Source organism: Tympanuchus pallidicinctus, unplaced genomic scaffold, assembly GCF_026119805.1.
Source record: "Tympanuchus pallidicinctus isolate F22 unplaced genomic scaffold, pur_lepc_1.0 scaffold3, whole genome shotgun sequence".
Lineage (NCBI taxonomy): Eukaryota > Metazoa > Chordata > Aves > Galliformes > Phasianidae > Tympanuchus > Tympanuchus pallidicinctus.
In genome coordinates, this window is record NW_026294747.1 from 92,396,051 (window position 1) to 92,415,015 (window position 18,965).

Genomic DNA, 18,965 nt, shown 5'->3' on the forward strand with positions numbered 1-18,965 from the left:
ACTTTTGTTTATTCGATCCAAATCAAGGCCCCTCAGTCTATCATCTGCCTTTTCTTACCATGTGTAGACACAATTTTTGGTGCTCCTTCTCCCTTCAGTAGTTTTAGAGGAAAGTTCCAGGAGCCAGCATGAAGATCTTGCTAGTTAGAGCCAAAGCATTGCATTTGCAAATCACAAAAAAGCATTTTACTTGGTATCTTTCTCCTCTGACAGTCCCTGGTGCTGCCTCTCTTGTGATTGCTTCACCTCTGTATCACCTCTGAATCTGTTCTTTTCCCCAGTTTCATCTTTTCCATTGAGTCATCCTCATTTCACAATTTTCTTTCTGTTTATCAGATTTGCTTCTCATTCAATGCTTCACAAGTGAGAGACGAATATCTGTGGAGTGACTATCCTAATTTTTACCATCATTCCAGTGAGTTTCATTGCCTATGCTTTCCCTACCCCACATATGTCTCATCTTCAAGCAGCGCAGAATGGAGACTGACCACAAATTTTTGTTTGCACATGGATGCCTCATTCATATTTGGCCTGCAGTCAGTATTAGAATGAGCATGCTTAGCACTGACACATAGAATCAAACTAAGCAGGACCGGAACCATACAGTTTCAAGATATTCTAAAGAAAAAGAACTTGTATTCTAATCTCACTCTTACTTTTTTAATTCCTTAGTTTCAGGCACTGGAAAAAAAATCTTCAGTGGCTTTATTTCACCAATCTGCTTTTTTTGCTATCCCCAAGTGTAGTTTAAGGTTCATGATGTTCATGGATAAAGATGTCTGGTTTTTATGGAGAACTGAATGCTTTGCACAGGCATAAACAATGATATTCAGCAACTGGAGATGCTCAGTCAGGTATTTTCTTACTGCAAAATGTGCACTGATTGAGACCCCTTGAACAAGAATTGCCACAACAGGCTCACAGGCCATTCCTGCCTTCTCCACACTGTATCTATTGTGTAGAAATACCAAGAGAAAATAGTAAGCACAGCATGGAGTTGATAACCCCTCTTCTCCCAGATCTCAAGCATTTTGAGCATTGTCCAAGTCCATCTGCTCTACACTATCCTACTTCTCAGCAATGAAAGAGAACCAGAGGTCTTTGACTGGGAGACAAAGCAGAGTACAATGATTCTCTTACCGTATCTTCACAATAACGTGATCTGAGTGCAGGTTATTCTTGGCATGCTAGTGGAGTTTCACCTTGGCTGTGTATTCAGCAATATTCAGATCTAGCTCACTTTCCACAAAAAAACTCCTGAGCATCAGACTGTAACCATAGTTAAGGAATGGAGAAGATCCCTGATTAGAAGACTTTTGACAGCAAACACACAAACTAATGTCTAGATCTCATAGATAATGTGGTTTGGTTTGGTGTGAGTGTGTGTGTCTACCTGCAAAAACAGAAAACTGGGTGACGAAAATGGATCACAGAAAAAAAAAAAGTTAAAACTAATTATATCCTTCTATCTAAACTTCCTTTCAACAGAAAAATAAAAATAAAAATTGTGTTGATATGTAGCTTATTACTTCCATTCCTGTCAAGCATGACAATACCGTCCCAGTCAACAAACTTTTATGCATGTCCTACTTCATGGTATCTTATCAGCAATAAATTGCATTCCTAATGGGTGAATAAAGAGATTTCAACATGCCAGAACCAGGACTAGTATTTACAAGTCTACTCAGTGGACAAGCAAAATGAAAAGGATTATTACAAACTATTTTGAAGAGCCAGCTATGTAATAATTAATTTTAAAATTGTGAAGGGTTTTTGTATGCACCGTGACAAAAATAAAGTTGTTGCAAAAATAAAGTTGCAGAGTGTGATGTATCCCTTTCTTCCTTTTAAGTATAAAAAAAATTAGATGAACTTTTTTATTTTCCTTTTTATGCAAAAGTTAAGAAAATATTCATTGCATCAAAAGCCACAAGAGCCACAAGAACAAGCAACATGATTGACAGAAGGCTTTAAAAGAATGGTGACTTTTTTGGCTAAAGCAATCATAAGATCACAGTGCAGTAGAAATGGCTTTGGAAGAAAGTTGAAACCATGCTGAACCCTCTTATTTAACTGCAAAAACATATTACTCATGTGGCAACAATTCTGACATTGCCTTGAACTGTTCTATAGAACTTTCTGCAATTCATTTTGGATAAGAAAAGTAAAATATGATTCATCTAGTGTGCTCTGTTCCCCAAATATATCGTGTGCTATCCAATTGGATTTTACAATGCAACATATAGAAGATCGAATCCCAGTGAGACAGTCTCATGAATTTATCACTTAGGGCTACAGATACACTATACTGTGCCAATTATCAGTTTTCAAGAGTAAGGTCTCTCTGCTTCAGAGTACCGCGGTCACGACAATGCATCAACTATACGATGACATTACACACTTTTATAGGCACAATTAAAGGGACTGAATGAGTTTGCTGAGTATGTTCTCTGTATGGGGTAATGCTTAACTGTAATAATTAAATATTGAATGATGCATGCGAGTTGTGTCACATGACCTGATTAGTCAGAAATAGTGTTTCCACTCTTTGGAATGAGATTGCTATCAGTTGCAATAAAACAAGCAAGACTCTACTTGATGTGAACTGTGTGCTGCTAATATGGTTGAGACTTTGAACTTGTATATAAAACATTTGAGAGGCTTAATTCTAAGGAGCTGAAATGGAGGTAGAGCAAACAGTTTCAGAACCTGATTGAAATGACAGGAATGGAGGTATGATTAATGAAATGGTTTTAGAAGAGTCACTAGCAAAACTGTTTCTCAAGGAAAAAAGTTGTGCTGGTTTTGCCTATGCCCTAAAGCACGGTAATTTCAGTCTGATTTCTCAGTCCTCCATCTGAATTGATTTCTCTAAGGCATATTCTTCTATCTGGAATTTGCTGGACTCAAATTTGTTTGATCATGTGACTGTGTTTGTCACACAGAGACTCCTTTGCCATCTTCTGCTTATGTTTCTTCTTGCCTTGCAGAGAGGTCAGGACAGTTTAAAGATCTGGGCAATCACCAATTCATGAAATTTAACAAGAGTAAGTGTCAGATTCTGCACCTGGGAAAGGGCAATCCTGGCTGTGCGTACAGACTGGGGGGGTGAGATGCTTGAGAGTAGCCCTGTTGAAAGAGATCTGGGGGTCAAGAGTACGTTGAACATGAGTCAACAGTGTGTCCAAGCACCAGGAAGGCCAACTGTATCCAAGAGTGCATCAGGCCCATGCAGCCAGTGGGCAAGGGAACGGATCGTCCTACTCTACACTGCACTACTGTGGCCTCACCTTGAGTACTGTGTGCATTTCTGGGTGTCACAGTACATAAAAGACATGAAACTATTAGAGAGTGCCCAAAGGACTACAAAGATGGGGAAGGTTCTAGAAGTGAAGATGTATGAGGAGCAGCTGAGGTGCCTCAGTTTGCTCAGCCCAGAGCAGAGGAGCTGAGGGGAGGCCTCATGGTGGCCGCAGCTCCCATAGGGAGTGGAAGGCAACGCTGAGCCCTGCTGTCTGTGACAGCGACAGGGCCCAGGGAACGGCGTGGGGCTGTGTCAGGGGAGGGGCAGGTTGGGTGTTAGGAGAAGGTCCGTCACCAGAAGGTGGTAGGCGTGGAACTGGCTGCCCAGGGCAGTGGTCATGGCACCGAGCTGATGGAGTTCAAGAAGCATCTGGACAATGCTCTCAGACATATGGTCTGATTTTTGGGTAGTCCTTTGTAGAGCCAGAAGTTGGACTTGATGATCTTTATGGGTCCCTTCCAACTTGGGATAATCTATCATTCTATGATTCATCTGTGCATAGCAGTTACCAGAAGCTCAAGCCTATCTCCTGTCCCAGTCCTGCCTGCACGTGGAGGCCCCACACTGCTCCTCACACTCAGGCTGTGGTCCTTCCAGTTTGCCCTTTCTCTAATTCCAGGGAAACAGTTATTCCTTGGAGGAGGCATGTCCTTCAATCCTCATTCCTTCCTATTGTGGAGGGAGCCTGGCAATAGCAAACGTGGTAAAACATTGATTTTACCCAGACGACACTTCACATCTGCTCCTTTGCTTACACTTTTCTCCTCGTCTGAGGATTTTCCAACAAGTTACTTAAGAGGCAAAGTGAATCCTGTTTCTTCATGTTAAACCTCTTTCCTGTTATTTCAATACAGCTTTTCTGTTTAGTGCAAAAACTTTCATGACACAGAGTTCTCTGTCTCTGGGGTGTGGCTGCCCTGTCACCCTTCCTTCTGTCTCAGTCAGTCTTTCTGATTTGGGGAGGTTCAAGTACCTTCTCATCCCAAAGGCCCTATCTAACCATAGCTATTTGTGGGTCAACAAGTCCTTTCACATGCATTACTGCTGCCTATGTGAGTATTTTGTGGAAGCTTTGCTTTACAATTGCTTTGTCATATTCTTACTGAGGTCTGTGCTGTTGCTAACAGTCAGAAAGAAGACACAGGGCCAGGTGGGTCTTTGCCCGATCATCAGACAGCATTTTTATTTTTTATGTCTTGTAGGCCTGTACTTACAAGTGTTAAATACTCCCAGGAAGCTCTTGGATGTACTGGGAAAGCAAAAAGAAGCTTCAAAGATGTCTCCCAGTTAAAAGCTTGAATGGCAGCACTGTTGGTTATGCTGTCAACAGTGACAAAGCAGAAAGGACCAGAGAAGATTCTGAAAGAAAATCCTCCTTTTGTTTAGTCATCTTAAACTAGAAAGTAGTTCAGGATCATTCTCTAGCAACAGTTTCTGTTTTTCTGCATTCTGTTATTGAGATCATATAATTTTGAGAGATGCTTCTAGTTAAAAATTTGAGCTAAGCCAGAAATTAACCCCAGAAATTACAAGGGGATTTACGGACTTTGCACCTGCCCCTCCCTTCTTATATCCCTCAGACAAATCCAGACAGAAATACTAGAAACATGCTTATCCAGCAAGCAGAGATACAGAGATGAATACGTTCTGAGCACAAACAAGCACTTTGTTCAACATTAACAGGATGAAACACGGCGCTGTTAAGAGGAGCCTTTGTTGCAAGGATCAGACGTGGCGGATTCTGCAAGCCTGGCAGCCCTGGCAGCATAGCTCTGCTGGTTTAATTATCAGTGATGCTCACAGGGTGGAGGGAGCCTTTGTAGTAGTGGGAGAGCCACAGATCGATCTCCTGGCTGGTCCCAAACCGGCCCAGCTCAAATGCTTTGTCACGTGGGTGCTAGCTGACATTCCTTGCTACTGCTCTGGTGGGGAAAGCAAATCTGTTTTCTAATGAGCAATGACTCGCAAAGCCTATTTATAATGCCAATGACAGGGCATTTGGCACTGTCTTCTGATGCACCTTTTGTATACAAAATATCTGATATACATATGTGATCTGGCTTTGCTTTGCACGGATATGTGCAAACTCATGCGATTCATCAGATGTTCCTAGCGCTCATACAAAGAAATTCGCTCGAGGAAGACAGCTTTGGGTCACAAGCTCAGGTCCCATTTTCATAGCTCAGTTTGCCCAAGTTGAGGAGGAAAACTGTAAATCAGTGTTGATTGAGCCTGGACCAGCTTGGTGCCATGGCTTTGCTGTCAGCTGGGGTTGCTTGAATTCAAGGGGTTTTAAAGAATTTGGGTAAGTTTGCTTTTCTGTGCAGGGAATATATGCACTTGGTGTTTTACCTGAGGACAGAAGTGATCTGTATACCACTGAGAGACAACTTGTTATGAGCAAACTTGCTTGATTGCTTCTGTGCACTTGAGGCTGTTGTTGTTTTAAATTACTTTTATTTCAGAAGCACCTCAAAGACCCTACTACAAAGAGGGCATGATTTTCCTAGCAATATAACATGCAAAACAGCACCTTCCCCAAACAGGTGATGGTCTCAGTATGTCTTGGAGACTAAGAGAAGATACAAGGGAGCAAAAGCACAATGCAACAGAACACTTGCTCACGGCATCCATTAATTGATAGGCAAGCAGGGGCAGAATGCCAGATTTCCTGATACAGCGGCACGTTCCTACTTTTCCAGTCTCCCTGGTTAGTACGTCTGCCTTTGTCTTTTTACTGGGAGGGTAGTTTACAGAAATCCATTATTATCTGATCAATCTTATATTTCTTGATGCAGCCACTGCCCTTGCTAACACAGCGCCTACCCTCCTGCTCTGCAGCCTTTGGAGCTGCGTTCCCAGAAGCATCCCTGAGCGTGGGTGACAAGTCAGGAATCTGTCCTAGCAGATGGGGTACAGGGAAGGCAGACCTCAAGTACATGCAAGCTGCCTTGTTGAAACACATATCAGATTGACCCTGCTCACTGCCAGGACGTCACCTCACCAAGGCCAATCCAGAACTACCAGGAAAGAGAAGGTGCAGAGCCAGCTCTGAACTAGTAAAATTCTACAACCTCTCCAGATTGCTGGCTTGAGTGAATGCAATTAAAAAGATGATGACTAGATCTAAAGAAGAATTTGGGATAATTGTGCAGTGAAAATTTCCTTCTTCGCTGAATCCAAGTGGGGGAAAGAGGAAGTGTATGCTATGGGCAACAATTCACATTAACAACAACTCTACTGCCTTTTTCCACAAAATTTTGACCACAAAAAGCAAGAAGTGCCAGACACTTCAAAAATACTCCCTGTACTTCTTAAGGAAGTGCTCAAAATACAGTGGTGATGGACAGCATTACAGAATATCCAGGATTACATTATGGAATGAACTACTTTTAAATGTGGAATCACCATGTGAACTGGCAATCACATCCCATTCCACATGCTGTTATTTATCTATCACCAGAACCACACATGGTGCTAAACAGACAAAGGAAAAATTAACCCCCCCCGAGTATGAGTTTGATCATCATAATAAGACATAATCAGATTGGAAGATATTTTTTCAATTATTTTTGTTGCATTGTGCTGTTACACATTTGCTGTAAAATGCCAATTTTTGAAAAACGAAAGATTTTGCAGGAAAAGATTAACTAATATGAATTTCTCACTCAACTGTGTTGAGAGCAAATGTCAACACAAAGAAGTGCTTTAGCTGTGTTCTAAAAGAAAACATTTATATGCTACACTAGCTTTTTGCTTTTACGTGTGAGTCAACCTGTATTAAAATTACACTGCTGGTTTTTATTGCTGAGTGATCACAAGGGAGTGTCTTGATAATTTATCTTACATTAAACTGTAAGGATTTATATTTTCCCTCATGCTTTTGTGTAAAACATGTTCTGTAATGTGCTTGTTACTTGAATTTTTTTGATAGTGTGATACAGTGGGGTATGAAACCACATCAAGAATGGGGGTCAGGCTGGTGCTTGGCAGTGAAAAAGAATCACACATGCTTAGAAACACAGGCAGGTTAGAGGAGGCACAGGTTCAGAGTGATCCAAGCAGAGCAGCAGCATAAGAAACAATTCAGTTTCTTGTGGAAGTAGACCAAAGCAGCCCCAGGGCCAGGTGAATTGACAGAGCCTGGAGGGAGGCAGGTGGGGGGGGGGAGCACAGTGTGATGCAGAGCGCATGGATGAGAAGATGGCTGAGCCCAGAAAGGATGTGCTACAGGGAAATGTCAGCATGAATATTTCATATGTTGACCCTTTTTGTAGTTTCGAAGTCTTAAAAGGCAGTGACTGTAACTGATATTAGACTCTAGGTAGATAATTCCTAAACCAGAAGACTGACATATATTACCCAAAAAGTGCAGCTCTTGGCTATGTTCTGCAAGGTAACATACACTGCCACATGGATTCACTGAAGAAGTACCGTCATTATCTGCCAGAATCTTAATTTCCTGTGGAATAACAACCACATGCTTTTTTCTTTCTAGCTAACATTGCATCTTCATAAGAGGGCACGGGAATGTATAAGACTCCGTAGATGCAGGTTGAAACCAGACGAGTTCAGACTACAAATTAGGTGAAAGCATTTTTGCCTATCAGTGAGGGTAAGTAAACATTAACAAGGGCTGAAGTGGATTTTCCACTATTGGAAAGCTTAACATTATAATTGGTTGATTTGCTAGCACCAAACATTGGTAACAAATTTTGCACAAGAATTAAGAGAGAAGCATTCTTTGCTCTGTGCCTTGTACGAGACCAGGCCAGTCTTTTCTGACCCAGGTTGTTGATTACCCTACAGCAAACTCTCCTGCCCTCAATAAGGAGAAATTAGTGAACTGAAACCTAACTGCATATGCCCCAGGTTCCAGCAAAACCCTTTTATACTAAAAGCTATTTCCCAGGCTATACTTTGTATATAATAGCATGCAAGATATAGGATATCCATTGGAGCCTTTTACATCATATACTCTCTGGTAATTGATGCAGTGTCTAATGGATTCATCTAGTGTAGGAGTGAAAACAATACATTCCGTGAAAAGGTTTATGCTCAGACCCTAGAACAGGTTAGTATAGCTTCCTTTCCATCTCTTGAGATCACACTCCCTGCTGGCTTTTCCTGTGAAAACTCTCAAGCAGAGCTCCCATCTGCCTACAAGGCTTTGTGGAGGGGCCAGGACCTCCTGTTTCCGGATTCAAGGACTGGGGCTCTTGTTGCTCTCACCTTCTTCCAGCTGACCTAGAAAAGGAATTTGCCACCTCTGCCATGCAGGGCTATCTTGTTGATCACGAGCAAGACTGTGTGCTCTCCTCATCCTTAGGCCAGATTGGATTGGGCCCTGGGCAACTTGATGAAATGGGTGTCAACCCTGTCCATGGCAGGGAAGTTGGAACTGAATGGTCTTTAAGGTCGCTTCAAACTCAAACTATTATATGCTTCTATGATTACGTGATTCTATGATTCTACGACTGTCATCCACCCTGGGGGACTTTAAGGGCAGCACAGAAACAAAGCATTAAAGGACCTGGAGATGCTTATTGCTGAAAGAAAAGCAGTTATTGAAATGCTTTGCTGGATCAAAGCCTTTGGACTCTTTCAACAAATAGTCAGATATCATTGTGTCATGTGGCTCTTGACAGCAACCTGTACAGCCTGTTTCTCTTAAGAGCTATAATAAGAAAGTCATTGTGTATCAAGTAGAAGATGAAAGAATAAATCTCAAAGTTTACCTTTTCTTTGCTTTAATTTCTTCTGTTGTCATCAAAGGGATAACAAGTTGTTCTTAGGGAATTTAAATATTAATATGGGCTAAAATGCAGGTGAAACCAACAACAAGGAAAACATTTTACTAATCTATAAACTAGACAGAGCAATCTACCAACTGGGAGTAATGCTAAGTAGGCACTTTAAGTTACTGTGCGGAATGGGTTTGATCAATTCACTCCAAGCCACATTAGTCTCATAAAAGCTGAGAGTAGCTTTTTCTCCCAAGGGTTTCCTTTGAGGGATATTCCTCTCAGAATGCAGTATCACAGAGGCAATTAAGGATGATAATGTTTTTTGCATATACTAAGCAACTGACTAGTCAACATTGATCAAGATATGCTTTTGTCATTTTTTAAAATGCTTTTCCAGGTTCACAGTATAGTTGCTGTCTGAGATGACAGAAGCAGTAATGAGTAGTTAATATTATCATACCATGACTCTGGGAAGTATTTCAGACAAGCAAATGCCCTCCAGGAACTAGCAGGAAAAATTGTGTTCTCATTAATAGTGTGTGTGTGCTCTTGGCCAGGTGGAAAAGAATATGCTTGGAAATATTATGGATTTTTCTAGCATCACTGGCACATTCTCATTCTTCCCTCCCAGACAAATTGACACTAATGCTCCCCGTCTTGATGACTACATGCTCATTACAGATGCTGCTTTGCTTGTACATCATTACTGTCCCACAAGCATGTAATGTATTGCCTAGAAAGGATTTCTGGATATTTTCCCTGATATGAAGTCGCAGAGGCTTATATTTAGTCCCTTGCCTGATGACAACCCTACCTGCATATATTCTCTCTCTTTCTGTGTTTCTCAAAAACAGATGTACACAGGCTTGACTTTGAACTCTAACACTTATCTCATGACATAAATTCCTTCAATTAACCAACACAATGCATTAGTGTAATCATTAGCCCTAGCCTGCATTCTCTTTTGGAATAGCTAAGCAGAGTTGTAGTAATGTTGTCATGATGCATACTGTATACAAAATTTGAAACTAGGCTCTAAAGTGTTATTGGTGAAGGACTTGGTATGATAATGTCCTTGCTTCAGGGTTATTTACATAAAAAGCTGTCTTATCTTTGTAAGAAACCTACTTGCCTCTATGCTTCCAGCATAAGGACACTATGCATTACCTTTTCCTTTGAAGGATCATCATGCCTTTTCTTTATGAACTTTCTGCCCATTATGACAACTTAAGCCTTAAAACAAGTGAAAGGATACATTCAATGGTGCCCTTGAAAGTGCAGGACCATAAAATGGAAAAAGAAAATTCAGCATGATTAGAAGCAGCTCAGTTCTGGGCTTATTTGCATATTTTAGACTTTTCTATCCTTTAAAAACGAAATAGCCATGTGATCCAATGTTAACAACGGCTTGACAAATCCATGGTAGCACCCAGAAATATGCAGTCCAGAGGAGTGCAATACTCCCATCATGATCCTAACAACAAAGTTCAACTTAGCCAAGAGAATTTTTTTCCTCATGAAGTATGAGGGGATGCAGAAGGATCTGGGAATGTGACCAAGCACCATGGAATCACAAAGCAGAACTTCCACCACCAATATTCCTCATTGAACCGTTCTGTGTCTGTGCTAAGCACTATGCTAACTCCCAGGACCTGAGTGCCCAAACAACTCCTGGGTTGTGGCAGGAGCAGAGCATACACCAGCCTTGTAGCTTTGTTGACAGGGAACTAGGATATCATTCTTCACAGTTACTGGAGCAAGGATTCTTAGAGCAGCAGAGTTTGTGTCTCCTGTCCTAACTCTTTGCAAGGGCAGTCTGAGTCCTCATTAGGAACGTCACTCTTGCAAGGATCTCTGTTGCAGAAGGAGATTAACTTAACCATTAACTAAATGAGCACTCACTGATGGATGGTACTGAATTACAGTAGTTTTATCACTGAAATCATAGAATCATTGAATGGCATGGGTTAGAAGTGACCTTAAAGATTACCTAGTTCCAATCTGCTAATGATGTTTTATAAGAAGTTCGCAACAGCCTCAAACAATCCAGCATTGTTTTTAGCATGGAGAGTGCAGTGGTGCTGCTTAGTAGGAGTTGCTTATTCCAGACATGAGGTATTCATGCCCCTAGCAATAATTAACATACCCTCAAGAAAGTGCTGGGGGCTGGGAGCCTTCCCACTGCTCTGTGATAATAGCCTTAGTCACACTTTACAGTACTGTGCTACTTCCACACATTTACCCATAGCGAATCACTTGTTTCTAGGGTGATTCACAGCCACGGCTGCTTCCCATCTTCTTGGGGGTTTTCTGCAATGTGAGGCTTCCCACAGGTTCAGTGACACTTCTGCCACGGGTCTGTCCTTGGCTTTCAGCCTGCACTTCTCTGCTGGCCAGAGTGGTGCGAGGGTGGCAAAGAGAGCAGATTGGCCTGGCCCCGCGGAATGTCATGTTTCACCAATGGATGCTGTCAGAGAGAATACAGCAGGTCAGTGCCTTGGCAAAGCTAATTAGCACAGCCACGTCAGCTGCACTGCGGTGGGTGGCACATTGCCAGCTGATGCCAACCCAGGATCCCATTCTATCTAGGAAAAGCAGAGTGCATCTGGGCTGGAACAATGCTTGGGAAGGGATTACCAAAAGTGAAAGGAACACCAGGTTTTTGCTCACTTTTCTTCATGCGAGCTGTTTCCCATATGCTGAGGCAGGGCAAGCTGGACTTTGTGGATGCTTTTTTGGCTCTCACAGGATTGCAAACCGTTGTAAGCATGATTTTCTTATTAAGATCAGAAGAAGCTGTGAAAAGCTTCCCAAACACGCTGAATTTCTATTATACAGGGGACTCCATCCCATCCCTTTCATTTTTTGGTGATGGGAGCAGTAAAAGCAGAATTTGCCACCCTGCATCATCTCAATCCCCTGTCACTTGAGGTCCCCAGGGGGGAAGTGATGCTGTAGCAGCTGTTCTGCACCAGGGGTGCACAGGGAGGGTTTGCTGTGTGGGCTCTCCTGCTGTGATCCACTGTGATCTACAACTGCAAATTGCTGAATACCAAGTGCATGTTGAGTGCTGACAGAAGCATCATAACACATTGCAAGTGCTTCCATCCTCAGCAAAAACAAAACATCAGATGGCAGGAGGCTGCTCTCTGATCCACAGTGCCGTGGGACAGGCCATGCAGGCCCTCCCAGACACTCCAATGGCATTCAGGATACCAAGGAAATAGCATCTCACGAAACCTTCCTCTCAGAGTCTCCCTCTCAGAGTGGTGTTTTTTTGTTTTGGTTTGGTTTGGTTTGTTTTTTTGCTGCTTAAGCCTTAAATAAAATGCCCAGCTAGTTGGAGCATATTGCTTCAGGCACAGCTTCATTTTCTGTGGTTTTGACAGAGCTCAGGCAGAATTTTTCTAGCTTTCATGGATTGTGGCTAAACTTCTTGCATAGTTTGTCTTCCAGCAGTTCCCAGATGTCTCATCTGGCACCTCCCTGACATAAATTTCTGGGGAAGAAAGATGTAAAAAAACATGTCAGTTATCTGGCTGGAATTTTTTTCTTGCTGCAGTGCTGTAACAGTGTCGATAAATACTGAGGAAAACTGGCATCAGCTCCAATTTTCTCTCCAAGTGCCAGGACAGGTCCAGTATTGATTCCCTGGTGTTCTGCAGTCTTTGTTAATAGGTACTCTCAATGTTTTTGTGCATTGCTCTGGCCTACTCCTTTTTACACCCATTTTTCCTCCAAGCCCTTGAAGGTTTCCCAGAAGCTACATTTGCTTCTGTGCTGCTGGCAGCCACTGCATGGACAATCACATTTGAACAGCAGGTTTCTGGGAAATGCTTCTTATTCACAGATCCAGTTGCCAAATGCTGTTTGTTTTATTAATTCCGTGAGAAATTGTCTTGATCATTTGCCCAGATCTGTTTAGTACTTAAACTGTGAAATTGATTTGAGTAAGATTTAAGGGATGCATAATATAACTCATCATACCTCCCCAAATATATCTGATTCCTGGACAAGGTAAATCCAGCCAATGTGTAGCTAATATTTAGCTTGATATACAGACATTGCATTTATGAACAAGAGTACCAAGTGTCTATAGCCTTTACAGATTCAGCTAAGAAGCAAACTGTTAAGCTGAACAGGTTGAAACCTTTGGTAGATCAGCTGGAGGGATCCATATCACACTGGCACACGTTTGAATCAGTCTTGTGCCTCCGTGCATTTGATCCTAGTGGTATCTGAGGTTTTCTGCAAGACTCGTTCCACCTTCCATCTTCCCGTGTTAATCAAAGTGGCTTCTCTGGGTTGCCCACATGCAGAGATCACAGAATCATAGAATTTTTAAGGTTGGAAAAGACCACAAAGATCATCTACTCCCACCATCAACCCATCACCCATGCCCACTAAATCATGTTCCTCCGTGTCAATGCTTGGTGCCCCATGTCAACTAAGGACCCGAAAGGACTGCTTAAAAAACACAGAGTTGTCCCGTGGCTTTTTTTCTCCTCGCTTTCATTTTTCTCCTCGCTTTCATTACTCAAATACTTGGACCTTGAGCTGCTGAGGTTAGCGATTGCCCTCTGCTCCACTTGGGGCACTGCCCATCATAATCCAGTCTTGACGTCTGACTCATTCCGTGCTATCTAGACACTCACCTGTTGTAACAGTTTTCTTAGAAAACAGGCTGCATTTCCATGCTGCCCACTTGAGAAGCTGAAGCTGTCTTTGAAAGTAGTTCTGAATGAGAGATGCTGACAAAGACTGCACTTGTTACATGGTGCAACTGAGAGGGCTTAGTCAGAGGAAGGCACTCAACTACAATCTTAACTATTTTCGGTTATTTCTGTAGTATTTGTGTTTGCAGGCTCTCCACAGTTTACTTTAGTTTGTATGTGCTTCTCCACAAATACGATTAGCAGGAACACATCTTTTTTGGAACTGGTAAGCTGGCTGCTGCAGGAAGGCAGCAGATGCATATGGGTATTTTTTTACTGGTGGCTTTTGAAGTGATTGATCAGAGTTTTCTCAAGACTGCCTCAAAGAGTATCAGTCTCACTATTAATGATTTGATTTCAAGGTGAGCTCATGGGTATGGCAAGTCCCCAGCACAGTAATTACTTGGGATGTTTAGAAGCAATGAGAACTCCTGGAAAATTTGATAGAGTGCTCATTATATCAGAAAGGTTTTTAATGATTACTTTCTGTTCAGAGATGGAGGAACAAAATAAAGTAGATGTTCCACATATATCCTGAGCGCTCATGAATTAAAATTCCTTGCATGAGGATGGTTGCTCATGGTTGCTCTAATAAGACGTATCTCAACCCTCACAGGAGATCTGGCTCAGAGTCAGACAAGGGCTGGCACTTCTATTGTGGCACTGCCTGGGTTCTCTCTGCCTCTGCTGCCAGAGACTCAGTTTCCCTCTCTTCATCTCTCAACTCCAACAGATCATCAATCTTTTTTTTTTTTAACACTCTCCCTGTTCAACCCTTCAATCAAAAACTTTCTTTTTTTTCCCCCAATCTTCTTCCTGGTTGAGCATTATATCTTTCTGCATTATACGCAGCCTCAGTGTACAGTGTACCCTTGTTCATGGCGTAGTGGATGTATTTCCAGGATAAAAGGCAAGATGATCTTCTTACTCCAGATGAATATGATTTGTTATGGACTCCTTTAAAGTAAACCAACCCTTTTCCCACAAAGAACATAAAACCTAGGATATTTCTGTGGCTCTTTTTATGGTTTCAGGTTTTTTTGCTGCTAAATTGAGTTGAGAATACAAGTGCACGGAAACTTAGCTAATAAAGTCCAAATCAGATTCCTGTCATCTAAATGGAACAGTTCATATGATAGCATGCCAGGAATTGAGCCAGGATTTCCATATATGTTTTGAACTGAAATGAATGTATTCCAGTAATAGTATGGAAGGTAAACCACAGAGGTGTTGGGATGTGATGAATTTATTATGATACGACGTGTACTTTTAATATGAAAATAATCTCTAAGATTTGTGAAGTTTAACACATTCTTGGATTATAAAAATAAATTATTCATAAATAATTTCGCTTAAAAATTTGACACTTCATAAAGCATAATTTCCAGTAATATAAGCATACTTATCCTTGAATAGAAGTGTAAATAGTCATATGTTGATATTACAAAATCAAAAGTCTTTCATTATGCTAGAATCAAGTATTTGCAGTCAAGTAGAGAGATTTCTGCGGCGGAGAAATAAGTATTTAAAAATTAATAAATATCTTTCTGAGTCATCTGAAATCTGAAAGAAATGTTCCTAAATTTGCCCTGTGCTTCAAAAGGATAAGGAATATACTCACTGCATATCAAATAATAGAAGATCTGGTGTCTAAGCTCCTTTTGAAAGTAAATAGAGCTCTTCCCCTGCCTGAGGACATGTGGAGATGGGCGACAATCTAGCCGCAACACAGCTTCATTCCCCACAAAACCCCTAACTTTCATGTGATAGCTGGTGTCTTGTTCATGGCATTCAGGAAATGGTAAGACGAAAGAGGTCCACGCCAGGTCTTCTTACTCATGTCAGGACGTGCTGCCTGGCTAAACAGCCTCATCTGCACAAGGGCTAAGGTCATTTTTCTGCTGCCAAAGAACTCCATTTATCTCAAGGCAATTTGAGAATATTGAGCATCTTCTGAAAAACAAGGCTGTGTGTATCCCATGTATATGCATAGGCTTGGACTTTTGGGCCAGAGTGCTTGACTGTTTTATTTGCCTGCACCTAATCTCATGCAGCCAGCGAGTCTGTGTCAGTGAGCAGCGCAAGTGCATGAGCCAGTGCAGATTTGTGCAAGAACAGCCACAAAAGGAAACACCTGGATACCACTATTCCCAGAGAGCCACTTTAATACCATCTATGTTTTCTTTTAAACTACAGATGGACTGTGATTTTTAAGAGTTTCTTTTTCCCAAGTAACAGTATTTAAAACGCTGCTTATAACAGCACTTGCTGTTGATCAATACACTAACATGTTGCTCTTGTCCTAATGCAATTTCAGGTGCATGGACATTTCTGTCCTATTGTCTTCTAACAAGCTTGGGTAATTGTAGCACTCCGTCCACAGATCTAAGAAGTGACATGAACCGCATGTTACAGCCACATGAAGCCTGTTCATTGTGAAGTGGAGAGCTGTGGTGCAGCAGGAAAGAGCAGACCCTAATGAATGGTCTAATAAAGGAACAGCTCCCCAAGGGCAGGAAGTGGCATCCTCAGGGCCACTCAGATTTGCAGTTATTCAGGTAACCTACTCAGGAATAATGCATCTTTCTTCCTGTCTTTGAGACTGTACAATGTTTTCCAGTGTTTAAACACTATGTCTTTTGTCTCTTTTTTGCTCACCTTTATTATGCTTCTCTAAAAATCACAATGTTGGGAACTACTTGTCCTCAGTCTCTTTTTTCTGATAAATAACACTAATACTCATTTTAATGTTTCAGACACATTCTCATTTTAAAAAGTAATTTAAATGTCACCAATGTCATCCTACACAAAAAGACGTCAAGCGTGTTGGTCTGCATTATTGGTGTACATATTTTTTAGAAGTTGAAAAATTAAATTCCCACAAAAATAAAACATTGAATGTCATTTTCTTTGTGACTGTTCTTCCTTATTTAGGAACTAATCCATGTAGAACAGATTTTTTTTCAGCCAAATTTTGCTTTCATTTGCATCAGCCTTCCTCAATTTAATTCAACAACAGTGGCTCATAGCACAGTTATAAGAGAACTCTCTTTATGGAGCTTCTGGAACATCTCTGTTCCATAGTAAAAAAAAAAAGGGAAATGAATTCTTCTAAATCTCTTCAGTTAGACATACAGTAAAATCAAACAATTTAGGGAGCATATGGCAGTGTCACTTACACAAAACATGTTATCACCAGCACAGTATGAAGACAGGATGGATAATGTCATAAATCAGGGAAACACAGCAAATAACTCAGAGTGCAATGGCTGTGCAAGAAAGAGCACTGAGAACAAAGAAAGCAGTTACAGAGACCCAGCAAGCCAAGGCAGGATGACAGAGCAACAGAGCTCATGCAGACAGGGAAGACTTCTGCCACAATATGCACTCCAATTTTAAACAGCAAGCAGTTTTTTATGCCTTTTTAATACCATCGCATAATTTCTACCAGTGCTTGTCCATGTTTACGCATCCATCTATCAATCAATCTACCTAAATGTGAAATTATCATGACATCTTAAACACATAACTTGGTTTTTAACATAAGCGTTCCTTGACAACTAAATGTCAAGAAACAATTCATTTAACATAGCCACATTTATGGGGATGATTTCTGAACATACAACCTACATGCAGCTAAACATATGCATTTTCTTGATGTTTTCTGGGCCTTGCTGCTTGATGCTTCAGGCTTGTCTGTGTTTAAAGACAGGGTAGCCCAGGAAAAAGCACAGGATCAGTGGAGGAGCACAAAGAATGTTAGAGGGTTGGCACAGGAAGGCTGGGAAAATCTGGTAGACTGAGGATATCTGTAATTCTGGCCTTGAAAAAACACTGAATTCCCAAGGGTACAAAACTAAACAAACAAACAAAAAGTCCAGTGATATCTGTGTGATCAGATTTCAACCTTACCCCATGGGAAGCTAATGAGTGCTGACCTGGCCCCTGGGCCCCTCATGCCTGAGCATCAGGAGCTCTGCAGGCCCACGGCAGGGAAGTGCTGTCCCTGCTGCAGGGAGAAGGAACCACTGTGTTTGAAAGACTTCTCCATTTCTACTAGGGTGAAACATAGTGGAGAAATTGCTTCCAGGAAGAATACACTCCTGGTGGCCAAGAGCATGGGAGCCAGGCTCATACACGACTTGCCAGCCATGGGCAGATATCTTTATTTAGTGCTGGCTGGCAGCATCTGCCTCATCTCCAGCCAGAAAACCCTTAGTCCCTGTGCTCACACATCCAAGAAATCAGGCACATACACAGTCCTCTTCCACCTGACCAAGGCTGACTTTCACATGACCTGGCCAGTGGCTTTGGGATTGGTTTAAGCGAAAACACGTTTCCCCCATTACTCCCAGCTCCCCTTTGCCAGGTTTTGAGTTATTCCTGTCTATTGCACCAAAGTGCAGATTATTAGCTGATGTGTCAGCCTCTAATTTGTTTCATAATGTGAGCCCATATGCCTGAGCGGTTTTGTTCCCCTTTCTTTCAATAAAGCCCGTCCATTCTTCAATTCAATTACAGCCCTTTTAGCTGGCTTCCTCAGAGATCTCCAGCAAGTCCTTCCAACTGCTTTGCAGATGATAAGGCTATCAGATCTGCCAAATCTTTGAATTCAATTTTCATGCAAGTTACAAAGACAAGGAAGACATGTCCGGGTCCTGTGAAGAGCTGAGCTCTTGCTCTGCTCCAGAAAACCCCCATCACTTCCGAGGAACGAAATGCTCCCCAGCATGCGGTCAGCACTTCACAGGACCCCACAATTACGTTATTTCCCAAAGGCCACTGAGTGAACCAGAAACGGTGCCAAGAATTTAACACAGCTTCCTGGATCCATCCCCTGCTTGCCATGAGCACAAAACCATGCTCTGTTTACACAGAACACTGAGGTTGTAGCGTTGCTCAATAACATTTCATTCCTAATCCATATTTCCCTTGCTCTCCTTTCCACAGTCCTACCAGAAGTATTACTTTCTCTGCTGAAGCTGCATGTTTTCTGTAGGCCCAATGGGAGTATGGCAGTCGCTGGACAGATCTGGGCCCACTGGGGCTGCCTGTGCCAGCAAACCCTCACCCACAGATGAGACATCAGATCTTACTTCAGCCTCTTCCGGTCTTCCTCCTACATTCTGAAGTGGATCTGGGGTCTCCGGGTTCATGCTCCAGGAGATAGGAGGCTTTCAGGAAAAGATGACACCCTTC

At 41.9% G+C, this 18,965-nt stretch overlaps 1 long non-coding RNA gene across 1 annotated transcript in view; it reads right to left on the reverse strand.

The window, feature by feature from the left end:
* Window positions 1-4,020: 4,020 nt before the first annotated feature.
* The window catches only part of LOC128086734 (uncharacterized), a 48,058-nt gene continuing 33,113 nt past the window's right edge, over window positions 4,021-18,965 (reverse strand). Inside the window, exon 3 of the long non-coding RNA XR_008209507.1 lies at window positions 4,021-12,550. This is a non-coding gene — a long non-coding RNA (uncharacterized LOC128086734). The remainder of the gene's footprint in view (window positions 12,551-18,965) is intronic.